Raw genomic sequence first — 20,076 nt, forward strand, 5'->3', positions numbered from 1 at the left:
TGTACCTCAATCACAATGTATAGTTAACTTTATGAATGCAGTTAGCTTTTTTATTTTTTGAAAGTAGGATTGAAAGGAGGGCACACTGCTATTCCTCTTTCTCTTGACCCAGACTAGGGTTCCTCTGTAGGGTAACAGGCCATACATTACCCTCCCTCCAACTTTGTATCTCCACAAGCCAAAAAACCTGAAGGAGCTTTCAAGGTGAAGTGAACTTGTCAGAGGAGACAAGTCGGGGCTACAGAGTGTTCGCTGTATGAACAGCAGGCATGAAGCTGAGGCTTTCTGGAAAAAAACCCACTAGATCCAAATGGTTGTGTCAAATGCTGCTCTATTTGAGCGTGGACACATTTTCCCCTCTTGCAAGTACCAGTCTGTTCTTGCCCCCGCTGAATTTCCTTTTCTCTTGCCTGAATAGCAGCAAAAATAAAATATACCACTGCAGCCTTGCTACTCCTCCCCTGGACACTCTAGATGCTGTGTGGGCCACTGCAATCAGGCTGAGCTGCAAATCCTGAAACCAGTACCTCATATCTTCTGAAGTCCCTCAGTTACCTGCCCATGGTCCTATAGAACTTTGTTGAAACTATTATTTCCTGGCCTTCTAACGAATCACTTTGGTGCCAATGGTCTAGAAAAGTGAGGAACAAAGCAAGAAAAAAGGCTTAGAAAAGAGCCTGTCACTAAAATAATTGTTTCTAAAAGCACACAGTTGCAATATCTTTGAAGAACACAAATCTGGAACAACATGGAACTCACCCATCTGCCACAGATCTCCCTTTACCTTCTACTTGTATGCCACATCTCTTATTTTTGCCGTTTCTATCTGAGAAATAATACGTCCTTTTTAAGATATGTAGGGTTTCTTCAGCTTTATAAGTGTGTTTGTCTAAAACTCTTGGAATTGGCGATCTACCAGTAACTAATCAATTGTCAGAGGAATTGTTAGTGACTGTGTACCAGATACATTTAAACTCTTCATTTGTACTCTTTCATCCACTGTGGATATTCAGGCTTGCAGAAGTTTCAACTCAGTGTTCTGCCTGGAGAAGTAACTGGTTTTAGCAAACAGTAAGAAAAGCTCTCCAATACTTTCCTCCTAATTTTTTCATAACCAAGTAACCACCCATATATTTCTTCCAAGACAACTAATTAGTTAATTTGTGAAGAAAAGATTTCTAAAGCTATGTGGAATAGTGCCCTATAGTGACTTTACTGCCATAACAATAAACCTGACTCCAGAAGTGATATTCCACACTTTTTTAAAAGCTTGCTTTCATTTTTCATTCTGCCTTTTGATCCTTTGTTTAAATCACTGCCTTTGAAAAGCTGGAAGGCATTTTGTAACATCCGCTGTTATTTGCAGAGCCCAGGTGAAGGCTATCATGCAAAGTGTTTGAAAAGTGCTGCCATTTCCATTAAGCCTTAGAAATGTCTGCTTTTAAATTAATTTTTAATCTTCCAGTGGCACAAACTTCCAAGAGGGTTTGCTTATTTGTTACTGCCCTTTGTGAAGTAGGAGTTGCTGGTGCCTAAGGCAGGGAGATGCAATGCACTGCTAATTATTTGTCTCATGTTGCATCATAAATGGTTATTGGTTTGTCAGAGCACCTTATGCCAATCTTTATTAATAACTTACATGTGAACAACTCTATATAAAGGAACTTCAAAAAGAAATGATGTCAAATTGTTTTCCCTTGAAATTTTCAAATCTGGTAATCAACCACATATTGCATGCATTAATGTCCACAGAAACTTCTGAATTTTCTGTAAGATAGAAGAGGGGAGACAGGCAAACATTGAATATTTGTCATTTTATCGATAGCCCTTTTTCCACACAATCCATGGGCTGTGATGAGCCCTAGACTTCCCCTTAATCTTTGATTTCTCTTTAGATGACAGCATGGTTGCTGTGTGTCCCTGTACAACTGACCTCTGCTGGAGAGAAGGCAGCTTGTCTGCTGACTGGTTTGCCCTCTGTTGATGTAATAAAGCAATTCCAGGCTATAGTAACTACCTTCTGAATTCACAGAGTGAGAACTTTAAAGTTTGGAAAATAATCTTAACTCTGCCCTACTGTACATTCACCTGGTAATTAAGACAGATACATAATCAGATAATGCCTACTGGCAGAATATGATGAGCTGGATAATATTATGGATTTGTGGTTAATGGGAAAATGTAAAATTAGTACACATCCTGGGGTATACTGGAATGACTGGATGTTTTTCATGAAATGCTGTTAAAAAAGATATTATTGATCATAATGCATTTTTTTGGTAAAAACTAATATAATCATATCTTCTTGGAATATAAAGATTTTATCCCTGTCTTGTAAAATTAGTGACAATAGAATTTGCATCCCTAGAACAAGAAATCTTCACAAGTGGTGAGAGCTTTTGGTTTGGAAGATTAGAGAAGACAATGGTGAGAATGAGGTCAAAGAGAACAGAGCATCACTTACAGGGGAATTAGTTATTCCTTCAGAGAACTCCTTAACTGGGCTGGTTTTGTATGCTTCTCGTGCTCCCAAAGTTTGTTGGTCCTAGGATCACCTATTAAGAATACAGAGCAAGGCTTACTTCTCTCCAGATTTCCTTACAATTGTTGAGTCTGAGGAGAAATTATGTATTTTTTATACTACCCTGGCCACTGAAGTTCTTTCCAAACTCTTCTGTATAGGATTGCCCATTATTCAATAATAATTAATGCCAGATCTGTCATCATGTTTCATGAGGGTTTTTTTTACAGGTTTTCCTTGACATTTCCATTTTGTGCTTTATTTTTGTAGTTTAAAAAGAGCAGATCACATCTAGCAAATGTGAATGTAACAAATTTCAAAACTGTGTCCCATTGAACTGTGGTTAACAGTGGGTTTTTTTTAAAAAAATCCTGTGTGGGTTATTGGTAGAACATAAAATAACATTACTTAGTAGCAAAAAATGTAGGACTTAGTTATGACATGTATCGGTGTGTCTGGTATCATCATACAATGTGATAGCTTGATATAGTCTATACCATATTGCATGTATATGATACCACGGCATCATGATAATATGTATAAGATAACATGTTAACAACAGCAGAACCTCATTGGGCACCATGGAGAACCCGTCTGATGTGTTGATTCAGGAATACTAAATGACCCCAAGGTCCTCTTAGGGCAGTAACAATTTACAGGAATCTGCTGAGTTTGCAGGGAATTTGCAAATGATGCATAATCCAAAGAAACCTAAACAAACCCTGTGGGATTTATGCTAAAGATGAGACTAAGGCCAACACTTCCAACAGCAAACAGCAGTTTCTGGAGCTCAATTTTGAGTGTCTGATTTTGAAAGGGTCTTATTTTAATAAAGAGTTGCAAACAGAGTGCCCCAAACTCCAAACTTTCCAAATCGTACATTTAAAACCACAGGCTCTTTTCCACATGCTCCAGCCTGCACAAGCAGAAGATGTTGCTCTTTAAGGACTCTTACAGGAGAGAAAGATACAAATCTTTCCTGCTTCAACTCCAATTAAATTGACAAACCGTTATTTCATCACTGTGTCCTCAACCACAATGGATGCCATTATTACTCCTCAGTGTTATTTTTCTCCCGGCCAGGTGCAGTCCAGCTGGGTCTGGCAGGAACTGGAGGTGATGTGAATCCTTGATAGCTTTTCAGTGGTCTGGGTATACCTCACTCTTCCCAGGACAGGCTCTGGACCTGGAATGACAGTGGCTGGAATTACCACTTCCCGCCAGAACAAAAGTTGGGTGTCATTCACCTGCTCTGGGGCTCTCCTCATTCTTCACCAAAGGGACAGGGCCTCAGCAGGAGCCTGCTGCCCTCATGACGCTGTGGGGGTCATGGCCGGGCTGCTGTGGGGTGATGGTGAGGATGCTGTAGGGGTGATGGTCAGGCTGCAGTGAGGGTGATGGTGAGGCTGCCATGGGGGTGATGGTGAGGATGCTGTGGGGAAGACAGTGAGGCTGGCATGGGGCTGATATCTAGGCAGCTTTGAGGATGATGGCTAAGCTGTTGTGGGGCCGATGGCCGCTGCCATGGGGATGGTGGCAAGGATGCTGTGGAGGTGGTGGTGGGTGATGACTAGGATGGTGCGGGGCTGATGGTGAAGCCGTTTCTGGGCTGATAGCCAGGCTGCCGTGCAGCTGCCGGCTAGGCTGCCGCAGGGGGGATGCTTGCGCCAACATGGGGGTGACAGCCAGAGGACCTCGGAGCAGCCGCAGGAGCCCACTTCAGGCCGCTGTAGCTGGGGGTGGGGGGGGTGGGGCGGGGGCAGGCTTGGGGGTCCAGGCCCCGCCCAGGCCCCCAGGAGGCCCCGCCGCCGCCACCTGCCCCGCCGGGCGCTGCTGGGCTGACGGGTGGCGGCGGCGGGGGGTGTCGCTGCCGGGGGCGCGCGGGCGGAGGAGGAGGAGGAGGAGGAGGAGGAAGGCGGCAACAGCAGCAGCAGCAGCTCTCGGGAGGAGCCTGTCCAGCGTGAGACAGCACATTCAGCTGCCGGCGGCGGTCCTGCTGCAGCGGCGCGGCGCGGCTGGGCACGGCACGGCACGGCACGGCACGGCGGACAGCAGCCGTTCGGGCAGCGGGGCGTCCGTCCGCTCCCCCGGCGGCCCGGGGGGCTCGGTGAGGGCTGCGCGGCGCCGGGAGCCTCTCCGCATCGCCCGGGCGCCGGCGGGGAGGTAAGGCAGCCGCGGGGGGCGGCGGGGCCGGGACGTGGCCGTGCCGTGCCGCGGCGGAGCGGGGGCTCCCCTCGGGGGCCCGGCGTTGGCGGCGGAGCAGCCGGGCGGGGGGGAGGCCGCTCCTCGGGGGGCGCAGCGGCCGCCGAGCCTCGGCGCGGCCGCCGGAGGCGCTCCCCGGCGCCCGGGCAGGGCGGGCTGAGCCGGCATCCCCCGGCCGCCCCGCAGGAACGGCCGGCCCGCTCCGGGAGGTGGGCGCTCCCACCCCGGCGGCTCGTCCCCGGGGAGGGCTGCGGGGGCCCCGCCGGCCTCAGCGGCACCTGCTCCGGCCCCTGGGGCTCCTCCCGGCAGCGGCAGCGTTAGCGGCACGGCACGGCCCCTTCGGCGTCCCGCTCCGCCGCGGGGGGCTGCCGCAGGCTCCCCGCCTTGTCTGTGGCCCTCAGCGCCAAGCAGCTGCAAGCAGAGGGGTGGGTGGGAAAAAGTTTCCCATCTTTAATTCTTTGCACAGCGAGGGCAACAGCGGGTCTGCTCAAGTCCACGACGACGGCAGACAGAGAATTACATGTTTTCCTGTTCCCAACGTAATTCCCTAAAAGGGTAAGAGAAGGAGGGAGTCCATGAGGGGCCTTTTTCACTAGTAGTCCACTGAAATACATTTTCAAAAGGATGTTATTACAGTTACATTGCCCCGGGAATCCCCCTGGGTCAGCAGAGGCATAAGGTATCTCCTAGACAAAGCCCCTGTCTTACTGACTGGAACAAAGTATTTTTGCCTGTCAATATTGGCATTGACAAAAAGTACAAATTTCAACTATAAATACATATAAAATAAAGGTTCTCAGCAGACCAAGTAGTCTAACCTGCTCTTACAGGGGGGATGAGATGGAAAGACCTGATGTGAAGTTGACACGTGGCTTTGGCACTTGCACCTGGTAATTTATCCTGACATATAGGGTTTTGTCAGCTCTTTGCTTCTGCGTGAGGGCATTAAGTTACCTCTGAAATGGCTCTAAATCATGATGCACAGTGCTGCAAAACCTGTTTCAGAATGGAAATTCAAATCCCAGGACCATCTATCTCCTGATAGATTGTATTATCAGAGCCACCGAGGAATTGCAGTTCTGTTACTACCAGTGTGCTTTGTTGAAGTGCCTCATTTGTTCATGCTAAGTTAATGGGAAGAAGTTATATGTTTTCTGATTCTTTTAAGTTCCTCTTTTGACTTCATTTCCATTTGAAAGGGCATCTCTAGTAACAGTCTCTGCACTTAGTGAAGGCGGATAAAATTCCTTCTATAATTCCTGTGTAGCATCTCTACGCAAGAATGGGTTTCCTCAACACAAACCTTGGGGCTGCACCGAGGTCTTTGCCCCTGGGAGTGCTGGCTCTGATAACCATCCTCTGCTTCATTTTGTTTTCCCAAAAGCATCCGTTTATAGTCCATGAAAATACAAAACGTGTTGCCCCTTCTGCACCTTCTTCTCTGTTCACGGCCTATTTTGAGGATTGGGACTTGCTATCCTCTTCTTTGATATGTGAAAGACTTCTGAAGGCCAGGTATGTGTAGGTCCAGGAGATTGTTTAGAGCTGGATTAGCTAGATTTCTCTTAGCTCTAAACATCTCTGCCTCAAATTCATCTACCCCAAAAATGCATTAACTGCAAGTGCTGCCTTATCCACAGTTTAAGAGAGGAACCTTTAAAGGAGCAGCAGTAAACCACACCCTACACATGCAGTGATTACTGAGAATTTGGAAATCTGACTACTCAAAGAAGTGTCAGGCAAATACTCTGTTGTACCCTGCAGATCTTAAATTAAGAAGCTGACCTTCCAGCTCTTTCTACAGGAGGAAGGGCGCTGAGCTGCCCTCCTTTGTGACGCCTTTCAGTGGCTATTTTTTTCGTTACTGAAATGCATTTATTTGTTTTCCCGTTTGTGTTCTTCCAGCTTTAGGTTCCCGGTTCCTGTTATGTTGTCTTTCATAGATAAAAGCCTTGCTTTAGCAGCTGTCTTCAGTGTAGGTACTCTAAATGATGCGGCAAGAACTTACCTGCTTTATTTTCAAATAAATAAACGGTTCAAGTGTCTTGGTCTCCCTTTCTTTTGTAAGACAGGTTTCAAGAATTGTTCCATGCTGCCATCAGTTTTCCCATCTGCCGGAATGCTCGGTAGAGCTAGGTAGAGCACGTGATGGGTTGTGGTAGAGGTCTCACCATTGCAGGATACTGCACAATGAGGTGAGATAGGCTGGGAGGGAAAAAGATAAAGGAGCAAAATAGAAAAGCATAAGGGAATAGAAAGATGTTGCTGTTTTTCAAAGCTTCACCAAGTCCTGCCAATGATTCAGGTAATCAGGTGGGATCTTTCAGCTCCCCAAACTTGGCTTTTTCTCTCAGAGGTTTAAAATACATTCACGGTCTCTCTCTCGGACCTCAGGCTTACTAACTAGTGCTGCGCCTCGTGTGCCCTGTTGAGCTCCTTTGGCTTGGTTTGACCAACAGCAGAAGTAGTAACTAGGAATCTTTCAGAGTCACTGGTGCCTAGTGCCACAAGGAGCCGCTACTTGGAGGTGGTGGTGGGATGTTAACAGAAAGATCCTCCCTGTCCTACCCATGGGCTTTAATTTTCAGGGAAGTTAGGGGGAGCAAACACTGAAATCCCCACTGAGGTGCATGGGGAAGTTAATTTCTGCAGAGGTATGATCTCAGGCTTTTTGCGTCATGACCTCAGTGCAATACTAATTTGATTTTAATATTTTTATTTCTAAAACCTTGAATGAAACAAACCATAATGACTGTAGACATAGTCTGTGTGTAAAAGGGATGCTTTCCCGCAGGAATACTGATGGAGTGTGCTGGCAAAGCGCCCTTAGTACAGATGCATCTCGTATTAGTAAAACTGTGCTTTTGCCAGTGCAGCTTATTTTAGTTCATCTGAGCAACACAAGTTATACAGGTGAATACACATTTATGTGTTCATAAAGGGGCTTGCTTTCCAGATGAGGGATTGTATGGTCTTCCACTCAACTGACCTATATAAGCAGGCAGAAGTGGTAAAGGATACTGCTTAAAATACAGAAAATTTGAAAAAGCTGAAAAAAAAGTGTCTGAAAAGCTGCAGTGGCAGCCTGAGACCCTGGCTTAGTCTAAATCTCAGATAGACACAATATGTCCCTTTTGCTGCTTGGTAATTATCCATCTAAAACCACGCTAGCTCCTTTTAGTCAGACATGACATTGGGAGCTGCTGTTCACTTGGCCATCCGCAAGCACTGAAAATAAGGCAGTATACGGTATACATGAGCTTGCTCCCCCAATACTGCTCATTTTAGGTGCCATCGTTTTGCCAACTTTTCTGAGAAATGGCTACCTCCAGGCAGATGGCAGGAGCTGCAGGAAGCCGTGAAGCAGACTGATGTGGGAGCCGCTAGATCTCAGAGAGACAAGGCACCTCTGATCATCTGTGAGAGCTATGACGTCCTGTCTCCCCCTGAGCTGTACTATACCCCCTCTTTTTTTTTTACTGTTCTTCTTCAGCACTTTTTGTTTTCTCTTTTGAGGCAAAAGTGTTCTGGCGAGTGTCTGGGAGTGCACTGCACCAGCAGAAGGCACAGAGCAGGAATGACAGTTTTGGAAGTGTTTTGTGGGCAGCGCACCGTAACTCCGTGCTGAAGTTTTAAGGGCAGAGGACTCAGCCCTATCACTGCTGACAGTAATAGAAGTTTCTCTGTGACGGTGAATCTAGCCTCTAGAGTGATGGCAGGAGCCAGCTATGTACATTGTTGGAAAGCCATGAGAGCTCTCCAAACCCTACTGAATCCACGAGGAGTCTTTACATTGACTTAGCAGACTTTGGATGAGGTCCTGTCTAACTGCTGCTTTGACCTGTGGGCAGATCCCTGTATTACCTGATGAATAATCACTGCTCAGATGGGATTCTTGGATGTTTATCTTAGAGTAAAAGTACGTGTTATTCTATTTTCTTATTTAACACTGCTCCCATGCATGTGGATCAGCTTGCCTGACCTGGAGAGATGGCTTACATCAATGTGAGAAACAAACCTCCCCAGAGCCCTTCTGGACCAGTGCAGTTCTATCCTGTGTATTTCCCAGGTGCTGGCTGACTGTCCCTGCTTGGCCCGAGAATAATTAATGAGTAATTCAGCAGAGGAAGAGGGCTCATTTACTGCCACTCAGCAGACAACAACTACAGGGGAATCTTTTAAGGACATAGCTTTTTGTTTCCAGTGAGATTTTCTCCTCTTCATATTTCCTTTCCTTCTTGCTGTCGTTCTTGAGGCTTATCCTTTCCTCTCTTCTTCAATACTAGTCTTAATGCCACGTTCCTTCCTCACTGGTCTTCCCTTCCCTTTTGTCTTCTGTCCCTGGGAGAAAACTGGTTTTAGTTCCTTGTTCTTTTCTCCCTCCACCTCTGGTGTGGTACAAGTAATTCCAAATCCTGCTTCCTCAGTTATCCATTTTTCAGTTCAGTCCAGCAGAAATGCACAGTGCGTTTTGTGTTTGAACAATGGGGAGTTATAATAATGCAAAGACACAAAACTGCCTAGTAGGATTACATACAAATAAGTATAATGGAGACTATATTGTTTATCTATTTATATCAATATCTCCAAGCCTTTTCTAATGCTTGATTCTAATATTTTCAGGCTGAATTTGACAGAAAAGGCTATCCCCCAGTCTATGCTGTGTTAGTATTGAAAGTTAATCACTGTAGGTCCTACACCGCATGCAGGGAGAATATGGATCTCTCTTGCTTTAAACTGTTCAGCCCTTCCATTCCATATCCATTAACACAGATCTTAGCTTTGAAAGCACATGGACAGTGGTATTAGATCGCTACCATTCAAGGCATGTCCTTGTTTCATGTTTTGCACATTAGGGCACCACTCTTAGGATCAGAGTGGTTACCAGGTCACTTGGTAATTGGGGCAAAGACATTGCAAATTATAGCTATTGTATATTTTCAGAAATTAAAATATTTAATAAAACAGGGTCACAAAAAAAAAAACCCAAACCCAAAACCAAAAACACCAACCACCACCAAAAAACGCCAAACAAACCCAGGTTGACATCTAATATGGTTCCTTTTATTTGAACCTGTCTGTCCTGGTTTAAGGACCGTTCCACTGACTGAACAGTTAAAAGAATTTCTTCTTTCTTTGTTTCACAAACAAAGTTGGGGGACTAAACTCATGTGTCTTGCTTCATAATACACATTTGTCTTCTTTTTAAGTAGTATAAAAGAATCACCGTTTTCATTAATCACACTATTCAAAGTCGTATGACATCAGTTTTTTTTCATCAGTTTGTTTCTAGTTACATTTTGAGCAGCTGCTGAACCAGAAAGTGGTTGGTGTCATAATCTTGAAAGATTTCAGGTCTGAATTTGCCTCTAAATGAATTCTTATTTTCTCTGTCCTTTTTTATCTCTGACTGCTCATAGAGCTTTGTTACATGCTCCTAGTAGTTTGTTACAGATTATCAACTTTGCCAGTCTTCATTGCCTGGGAACACAAATTACTTCTGGAAAAAAACAGAGAAAAGATAATTCTTGTTACATATATGTATGGATGTAAGCTGTGTGGTGTGTTAAACAATGAATGACTTACAAATCTATAACCTTTCAGAATGAAACAAGACATTTGACCTAAATCATACCGCCTAGTGTGCAGTTAACTATTCATGTACGTAATCTGCTGCACTTGGCAAAGTCTGTGAATGTTGTATTACTGCCTTTCACTATCTCCAAAGTAGTAATAATAATACAAAAAATTGTGCTGATGGGATAGGAGGGTATTGTACTGGAGACAAAAAAGCAGTGACGCCATTCTCTGTTTGCACTGAAAGAGCCCGTGGGAAAACTCTCCCATTATTTCCCACAATATTTTCTTTTTCACAGAAGGGTGATTAATAGCAGGAAAACAGAGGAAAGCCTAGTTTCTCAGCCTTTATGGACCTCTTTAAATATATTAAAAACACCCTGTGCAAATTCAGCACTACTTTTGTCTGATAATTATACATTATAGAGCTTTGTTTGAAGCATAGAACCCAAAATATGACAGTAAATTATTTTCTCTGGAACAGGCTAAGATGGATAAAAAAGGTGTTGCAACTTTACTGCTAATGTTCTCCGCGTCTTTTACAGCAGCGCTTCCTTTATGTACATAGCATTTGTTGGGATTCATTATTTACTTATCAATGAGTCAGAGGACAGGGAAATAAAAAGCTATAGACAGCCACATTGACGTACAAACATTTGAGTCTTTTGGAACAAAATTATAATATAATGCATTATTAGTAGCAGTCAATACTAGCATTGATTTTAAAGTATTTAAATGAAGATCATGACTCCTCAGTGTTCATTCAGCAAACTTTTAAAGAAGCAGCTTAAAGGTTTATTCTTAAAAGTTTAATTACAAGTTCTTCCCAAGAAAGTTTCTGATATCACTAAGCTAAGTGAAGAATTAGGTGTAAGTATAATTGAAGCGAGCGGCCTCACATCTTTTGTATTATTTTTCTTAAAATACTGTACGTATCTTTTAAAGCAATAAGACTGCTATGCCGTCTCATATCACATAATGTCCATTTTTGCCAAAGGGCTGACTGTATTACTCACGCCTGCATTCTCTCTTGTGATATTGCAATGATTTGTAGACTTTTAAAACTATGTTCCCCTCTTAATCCTCAAGACTTTCTCTTGGAACCAATAAGTCCATACATTTTACAGTTTAATGTGTCAGGAAACCAGACACGGGCCATTTCTGATTGCCTTGTGGACCACCAGTGGGCCCATATTTTGAGAACCACTAGTAAAAGTTGATTTATTTTCCAAAAATACCTATAGCATTGGGTTCCTATTTGAAGAGAACTAGTGGCATCTAACTAGTGTCTTGGGCTCAAAATCTGGAGCTGAGGTCCTGGTGCAGTAAGTCGTACATTGAGGCTTGCTTCTGGAGGAGTCCTGCAGTGCACTGCAGAGATGCCCTGTTCAGGCTGGGGACTTTTTTGCTTCTGCTCTTGGTCAGCCCATTTGCCAAAGTTTCTTCTCTGTGGAAACCGGGGCACTTGAGAGGTACGTGTGTGCATGGGAGAGGAAAGTTCATGTGCAGCCAGCCTTGCCTTGGTAGGAAGCTGTGATTAAGGTGCAGAGCATGCCCATGTCTTGAACCTGGGACACACACCTAAATTCCCCAGACTTGAAGTTCTTATGGTGTCTGCCTAGGAAGCTCAGGTAAAGCTGGTGTAGAAACAGAATCCCAGATTGCAATCCTCAAAAATCTCCGCTTGGCTGTCCCCTAGCTCTCGAAGCACATCAAGTCTCTGAAACCCTCCTTTTTCACCTTAGTGTTCTGCATCTTACCCTTGAACTGCCAGACTCTAGAGCCTGGGTGTCCGCTATGTGTCTCTTCTAGTTTGTATTTCATGAGTCCATCTGTCAAACTGTGTGCTCCATGTCAAGCTGCAGCTGATGGCGTGTGTTCCCTCTTTCAGTGCACCCTGGTTTTAATGGGACTCACCGCAGGTAAAGGAGTCTCAGGTAATTTTTACCTTTGCTTAAAGAGATTTTTTACTTCGTCTATGCTCTAATCAGCAAGCCTCTCTGCAGTACGCACCCGCCCAGGCTTTCCCACTGAAACTGCTCCATGTAAATCTAAAATATTGAAGATTCTTTGGGCATAACAGAACATGTGGGAAAAAGAGAAAGGACTCTGCAGCACTTTGCTTCAAGCACACAGCAAGCAAGAGGACTCTTGGGCTCCAGATACTAAACACAGCATTGTATTTTAAACTAAACAGTCATTGCATATAATATAAACTAACCTCAATCAAAGACTAGAACCCAGGGTCCTCGGTTAGGGACTAAAGTTCGATCTCTTGCATCTGATTTTTCTGGTCCAAAAAATCTTTGCTGAAAAAAGTTAATAGAAAATAGCTTCAATGGTTAAGAATGCCAGCTCCATTCCTCTAGTCTTTCTCACCCATTAGCCAACAGTCACCCTAGGGAGGTGGGTTTCAGTCCCTTGCAGACAAAAAAACCCCCACAAACCCCCAAAAACCAAACCAATGCACAATCAAAACCCCTCAGAAAACATGTTTCTCCCATTTTGGTGGAATAATTTAACCACAGAGAAGATAATTAGAAGACATAGACTTCTTAGTTCTCAGTCGTCTCTCATATTCAAATTCTTTGCCGTTCTTTATAGGTCCTTTAAAACATGCTGTTAGACATCTGCATTTATCATCTTGCCTTTTTATCTTAGCGTATCTTTTTCTACTTAAATGGATCAACAGGGATGACTGGCTAAGGCCAGCTCTGATCATTCATGTTGCTTTGTTCCTACAGCTGAAGAAGCCCTGGGAAGTACAAAGGGAATGGTAGTGTTTCTTCCACTTTGCTTCCTTAAAAATGATGAGAACTCATATGAGAGATTCTGCATATTTCTTACAGCCAGGGCTTTTCCCTACTTTCTAAATCTTTAGTTGTATTGAATTCAGAGGTGAAATCAATGTGTAATATTTTTAGTGTAATTGTATCATTACAAACATCAGCCACAAAGCAAAGCATATTTTTGTTTTAAGAAAGAAATATCTGGGTAAGCCTTCCAGCAAAACTTGTATGTCAGCAGCGTAGCTTGTTCTTTGATTTCAGTCTTGCAATTGTCGTAACTGGGTTAAGAAGCAGACACTAGAGCATGCATTTTTCATGTTTGGATAAATGGCTTTAAGTATCAGTTTGCTGGCCATATACCACTAGGGTTATCTCAGGAGGAGGGTAGAAAAGTCAGAGGTGTCAGGTTTACCCCCCGTAAGGAGTGGAAGTACATGTTTTAATGTCTGAAACATTTGCAGTATGAAGAAAATGAGTCTCCATTCCACTTCGGGAGAGGCTGGCAGACACTTTGATGTGAAATTCTACTTTAGGTCTTAGTAAGTCATTAAATATACTCTTAGGAGGCACTTTGGTACTGTTAGGATGAACTAGATGTTTTATATAGGGTTTGAATCATAGCAGCAATTAGCATTGAAATCTGAGCATTGTGTAAGAAGTACATACAAAAGAAACGGAAATCGGAAATACAAAATGCAGGCCACTCTTTTTCTGCAGTGACCTGCAGCTTGAGGATTAGATTCTGTGATTTCTCTCACATTATCCATCTCTAAAATCTTATCAATTTATAGCGTGCATTTGGTTCTCTTTGAATGTCAGAAAACTTTGGGAAACTACCCTGCTGTGTCCTGCTATTCCTCTCTGAAGCAAGCTGGGAAATTCACAGGAGATAACGTAGCACAACTAGTAAGACCGGTTGATGTGTGGGGAATGTAGAGTCACAAAGATTCAGAGTTGTGGTAAATCCATTCCCAGCCATATGCAAAGCCACGTATGGAGCCCTGTGTTTTACTGCAGCTGAACAGTAAAAAGTAACAGAAACAGGTGATAGAGAGGGAACTGACCAAGAATACCTAGAAATGTTGTATTCTACAAGATCAAAATATTGTCAGGCAGGCGTGCACTTGGTTGTTATGTTAAAAGCATCCACTCTTCATAATTGGGGCATGATTGCTGAGTCAGATCCTGAGGAGATACAAAGCAGTATTGGCTGCATCATTGAGGATCATCTCCCACCACCACATCTGAGATCGTTGTGCAGTTCTAACTGTGCTCATTAATGCTTATTGAGGGAAAACCCAAGACACTTGAAAAGACCTATTTAAAATCTAGTTTTCTTTGAGGTGGTACATGCAGTTGGTTCTGTGGAACTCAATATGAAGGGAGGATATTTGGTGGGAGATGTGCAGCAGCTTTGCTAGAGTGACTTTTTAGTATGTAGTACTTAAATTCATTGTAATCCTAGCTGGAATGTCGCATGTTTCTTACTTATCTCCAGCAAGTTTTTGCCAGCAGCTTGTTCTCTCCAACCTTGATGCTCTTCCATGGAGGTGTGCTTGTTGATATTGAAAAGGTTGTGGTAAATTTAAGAGGCTAAGGGGGTGTGAGAGAATGGGATGATGAACTTCATTGCCACTATGCCTGGTGCTGGAAGAATGGGCAATAGTAGAGCTTTGCTTATGTGCTGCTTTGTAGGGACGCTATAATTCTGCTCTAACTGAGTTCATTTTGTAGAAGGGCCATTATGGAAGAACAAGAGTGAAAAGATTAAATGGTAAGAGATTATAAGGGGAGTATAACTGAGCAGTTGTGGGTACATGCCTTACACCCTTCAGCCTCAAAATAAATAGTCTAGAGATGCACTGACCTGTTGCATAGCAACCAGGAGGAAGCACAGAACCAAATCTCTGGATGCTGTGGTTTGTAAACCTTTACAGAACAAAGTACAAGACCTTTGCTCACCTGCTAGAAATGTTCAGAAGCTGAAGGATAAAGATGCTACATTCCCTGAAATCTAACACTTAACAACCATTTTTATTTATAGAGAAATACACAGATGCAGTGTAGAAAGTCTGACTGCTTTGCCTCAAGGTTATGTGAATTCATCACACAGGAAATTCCTTAAAATATTGCAAATGCTAAGTTTTTGCAGCTGCAAATATTCGCCCATTATTGTGATCTTGTAAACACTGATATGCCTATTTAGCAAAAGTATTTGTTATTTGACTGAAGTCAAGTAAAAATTTTGATGCATGATAAAAAGTTACTCGTGTTTAATTAAAAACTGCTGTCAAGAAGATGATTCTAGCCCCTCTTGCCCAATTGAAGTGTTTCAAACATTATTTTCAAATAAATAGCATGGACTAGAAAGCATTTATGCTCGGGTAACAGCTCCCTCTGGTTTCTTGCAGACCAAAGATGTTTATCTGCTTTGTACATTTCATACTTTGCATGCACACTTTACACTTGCAAAAGTCACAGGTAGATCCCATGGGAATTTTTTCTGTTGTAAATATGTATAGTATTCCTAACTGTAGGAAATGTGTTAGTCTGTACAAAATAGAGACAAATATGGTTCATAATAGAAAAGCATACTTTTTTCCAGTAGAAAACTCCATATATAATAGTTTCAATAGTAATAGTACTCCCACTCTATAAACCCATTCTTTAAAACCAAAAATCACTGAGTAATGTATTTGATTGTGTAATTTCCTTTGCCTTTCAAACTAAAGACATTTTGCAGTTTTGGACTCAAGAGTAACTGGCTTTTAATGAAGGCATATGAATAATACATGTACAGTGTCTGCAAGTACTAGATGCTGCCTATTTATTTTAGAAAAGTATATTAATGAATCAATTATTTGTAATTAGTTATATAGGATGACTAATGCCATATGTAACAATATTTAATGAACCCCTTTGGTAATTGGAATGGAGATAATAATGAAAAGGACAACGTAGGAAGTCACAAAATGGGAAAGACCTCGAGGCTCATGAAGTGGTGAATATCAGCTTACAGCATGTAAAAATCCCCCAAGCACCAAAAAAAGCAATAAAATCTGCAGGCTTTTTTATCTCCTGCCAGATTTGGAAACTTAGGTTTCTTTTTAGATGAACTTGGTGATAGCATACAGAGAAGATGCTATTCTAGGAGATATAAGGAACAGGCTTTAAGAGGAGGGAGATTTATATCTTCTTTTCTTTTGCTGCTTATAAATAGTGTACACTGTCATAATTTTCTTTGTTTTTATTTTATTCATTACACATTGGGCACTTTGTGTGATTTTTTCTTTAGTCCAAGCTATGTACATGTGTTGCCACTCTTTCTACCTCTGTAACTCTATGGTTTTATTAGTCTGGCAAGTATCAACTTATTAGTTCTGCAGTTGTAGTAAACCTTTTTAGATGCCTGTGGCTGTTTTTGCTATTAAATGCTCATATAAATGGTTCGAAAAAAAATCTGCTCAAATATTGTGATACTGATCATTGATAAAGACCTTGTAGCTTATTATAAAACTGTAATAAGTCTATTGGCTTTTACCTATAAAAGTACTTGCATGGCTTTCAGCCCAGTTGAGGGTAAAATGCTGTTGTTTGTATCTTCCATGCTTATGTGCTTACCACTGCCAGTAATGAAATGGTCGTGCGATGTTACTATCTGTGTGATAAGCTTAGTGGAGTAGTTCTGCGTATGTTTTGTACAGCAGAAAAGTTTGTGCAGACACCATTATTATTTTAAGGTGAATGTAAATGGTCTTTCAAAGATCTCATTTTATACACTGACAAGCTAAAAGGAACTGCTGGGAGTGTATCAAGGATGGGATTCTTCTCACTCACTCAGAGACATTTACAATGGGGATTTCTAGAACTTTACTGATCACCCAAGGCCCTTTATCATCATTGGAGAGGAACTGGTGGCTTTGGGGCATGCTTAATCTTAACTGCTTTTAGACATCTGCTTTAGGAAAAGCAGAATCACATCCTAGGATATCCAGATTCTTTTGACTTTACCTGCATTGATGGTAAGGATACCTCTGCATCTATATTGTGGGCATCCACATTTAGTGAGATAGAATCGTAGAATGGTTTGGGTTGGAAGGGACCTTTAGAGGTCATCTAGTCCAACCCCCCCTGCAGTGAGCAGGGACATCTTCAACCAGATCAGGTTGCTGCGAGCCCCATCCAGCCTGACCTTGAATGTTTCTAGGGATGGGGCCTCCACAACCTCTCTGGGTAACCTGTTCCAGCACTTCACCACCTTCACTGTAAAATTTTTTTCCTTATATCCAGTCTAAGTCTCCCCTCCTTTAGTTTAAAACCATTACCCCATGTCCTGTCACAACAGGCCTTGCTAAATAGATTGTCCCCATTAGGTCCTAGAGATAGGTCCAGTAGATGGTGAAGTCGCAGAATGCAGTCCTCAGAAGCCTCAGCGCTGCACATGCACGTGGCTGGGTGGCTGCCATCCTGATGGGTCTGGTGACCCTGTGATGTGCAAGTGGAATTGGCTGTATTTCTAAGCCTAAGAGGGGACTCTGAGGCATATTTAATGCATACGGGGTAAAGTGACATCTTGAAATACAACAGTCCATTTCATTAAAAGTCATGCCAGGAGAAGCAGGGTCCTTTCTCCAGTAGCTCCAGGAAAGGAGAATTCCCTCAGAATATGGGGAGTGCCTGCGAGTGCTCTCTGTGCAAGGTGGTTCACATCCATGTATCCTGCTACATCTCAAGAACCTACTGTAGTACTTGGGTGTAAGCTGTCTGGAGTGGGAGGAGTCTCTCCTCTTAAAACTCTCACTTGAAGGTAAACTGGGCCAAAGAAAATAAAACTTTATCTAAGATTATGCGCCTTCCCTGACGAGGGGATCCCTAGGCTGCTGCCCTGCTATGAGAACTATTTAATGCAGTCTTCAGTGTGTTTGATCCTATGTGTTCCTGCTCCCAGAGAGGTGATATAATTGCTTCACTACAGAATGTACTCACTACTGTTTCCCTCTGACCAACGGCTTCTCCCAGGCTGTAGAAGATTAGGTAATATCTAAACCTTGGGCTGTCACTGTGCACCACAGACAATGTTAAATCTTTTTACTGTTTGCCTTTCTCTCTCTTGGTGTGGCATGCCCTTTGGCACACCAGATGGCAATTATTAGAAATTTTTTCCCAGTGTGAATAGAGAGTGTTAACTCTGGTTAATGCCAAGTAGAGTGACGAGTACGCTTGCCTCCTTGCTCATTGCTGATTTGCTGACATCTGAGAAAGGTGGTTACATACTCTTGGTGTGCGATTTGTGCTAAAATAGTAACTAGCCAGTTTGAGGGTTGATAAGCTGTTTGGGGGGCTGAGGAATGACTATAATATATGCAGGACAAAAGTCACTTGAGATTAATTTCTTTCTATAACTCAGCTCTGGCAACATACTTCGAAGGAAATTTAACAAATCATCTTTGTTGCATGTAAGATCTGTTTTGTTATAAATAGGGCAAAGATATTATAGGATATGATCACCCTGACTGGAGCATTGTGAGGAAGGGCCAGGCACTAAACTGTTGATGCTCAAATCAGAGAAAAAGCTAGTTAGTTTTCCTGATGTTAAGGGAATGAATTTTTAGAAAGCCATTCATTGATATCTGACAAACAGCTTGGAAGGGATGCCAAACCCTCAGGGTTTCTGTCGTGAGCCTTAAAACACATTTGCATATTTTCTGCATGGAAACAGGAGCTTGCTCTCTGTTGCCAAACTGCAGAACTAAAAGGATGCAAAAACTCTATCTAGTCTGAAGGGCTCTGAAGGGGAACTTCATCATCAGAATTCAAATGTGTGCAACAGATTAGGAAAATTACTTCAAATGGGATTTCAACCGTATCTGAGAGAGACTCACAAATCCTGAGCAGATTCGTAGGCAAAATACTACCTACACTGCCATTAAAAGGCTTGCTTTCTTCTCTGGGCATTTCTGATATAAAAAATAGTTCTCTGACATCAACGGAGCACACAGATTAATGTTGATTAAGATGCTACTGCTTAGTTTTATTGATATCAAATGCTCTTTTTTCTGACAGTTTTCATTTCTCTTCCTCTAAATGAAAGCAATATCATCATGAATAGGACCAGAGTGATGGAGGAATAAAGAAATGATGGTCCTCTGCCTACAGCCACTGCAACCAGTGGTTCAGTTTGTTAAAGTTTAATGTTATTCCTAGCTATACCATTTACTGTGAGTTGTTGTGGATTGAACTGGGAGTCCCCAGGCCTTGAAAGGGCTGCAGCGTTTCTTGCCAGGATGGGCAGCTCTGGTGAAGTAAGTGCAGAATCTGTGATGGTGTGAGCCAGACTGGTGTAACTCCTGCTGGTGGGCTTCAGCTGGGAGCTTGATTGGCAAGTGTTAGCATCTGTGGTGTGGTCCACACACAGAAGCAGCTACGCTGGTCCCTCTGGCATCCCTCATGCTGCTCTTACGCCTGCTATTTTCATTGAATGATTTCCTCTTCTGATTCCGCATACTATTCTTTTCTTTTATTAAAGGAAAATGCTTTCAAAGACAGCAAAGCATTTGGGGCCAAGATTGCATTAAATGTACAGGTGATGTTTTGTTGGCAATATTCTCCATGTTATGGACTAAATATGTCTTTATCATTTAGCAGAGGAAGCTGATGACTCAGAGGAATTTATGACAGCTGAAAGTACAATTTTTGTCATATAGATTTACCCTCTGGTCATCCACCCAACCAGGCACTAATGTGGGTGGAGTTCTCATTACTATTAACAGAGTTGCTGTTTAAATTTCCCATGCATCAGGCAAACAATAGACTTCCATTGCGTATACACGGCACTGCCATTGATCTGATTGATTCTGGGTTGCAGTGGTGGATGTGGTCAGTGATGTGTGAATTAAGAGAAAAGACACAGTTAACTCTTCATGAACACTTATGTTAGTCAGGACTGTCTTTGCAGTACAGTGCTAATAAGAAAATGAAAATAAATAA

The 20,076-nt window shown here is 42.7% G+C and overlaps 1 protein-coding gene across 6 annotated transcripts in view; it reads left to right on the top strand.

The window, feature by feature from the left end:
- Nucleotides 1-4,337: 4,337 nt before the first annotated feature.
- Nucleotides 4,338-20,076, top strand: part of DYNC1I1 (dynein cytoplasmic 1 intermediate chain 1) — a 199,512-nt gene continuing 183,773 nt past the window's right edge. For 4 of the 6 annotated variants that reach the window (XM_075082880.1, XM_075082879.1, XM_075082881.1 and 1 more), the window contains exon 1: nt 4,551-4,684. The gene's annotated coding sequence lies outside the window, so the exon portion shown is untranslated. Of the gene's footprint in view, nt 4,685-20,076 lie in introns of all 6 variants that reach the window. The other 2 variants (XM_075082883.1, XM_075082877.1) reach the window with 2 other exon arrangements.

Source organism: Phalacrocorax aristotelis, chromosome 2, assembly GCF_949628215.1.
Source record: "Phalacrocorax aristotelis chromosome 2, bGulAri2.1, whole genome shotgun sequence".
Classification (NCBI taxonomy): domain Eukaryota; kingdom Metazoa; phylum Chordata; class Aves; order Suliformes; family Phalacrocoracidae; genus Phalacrocorax; species Phalacrocorax aristotelis.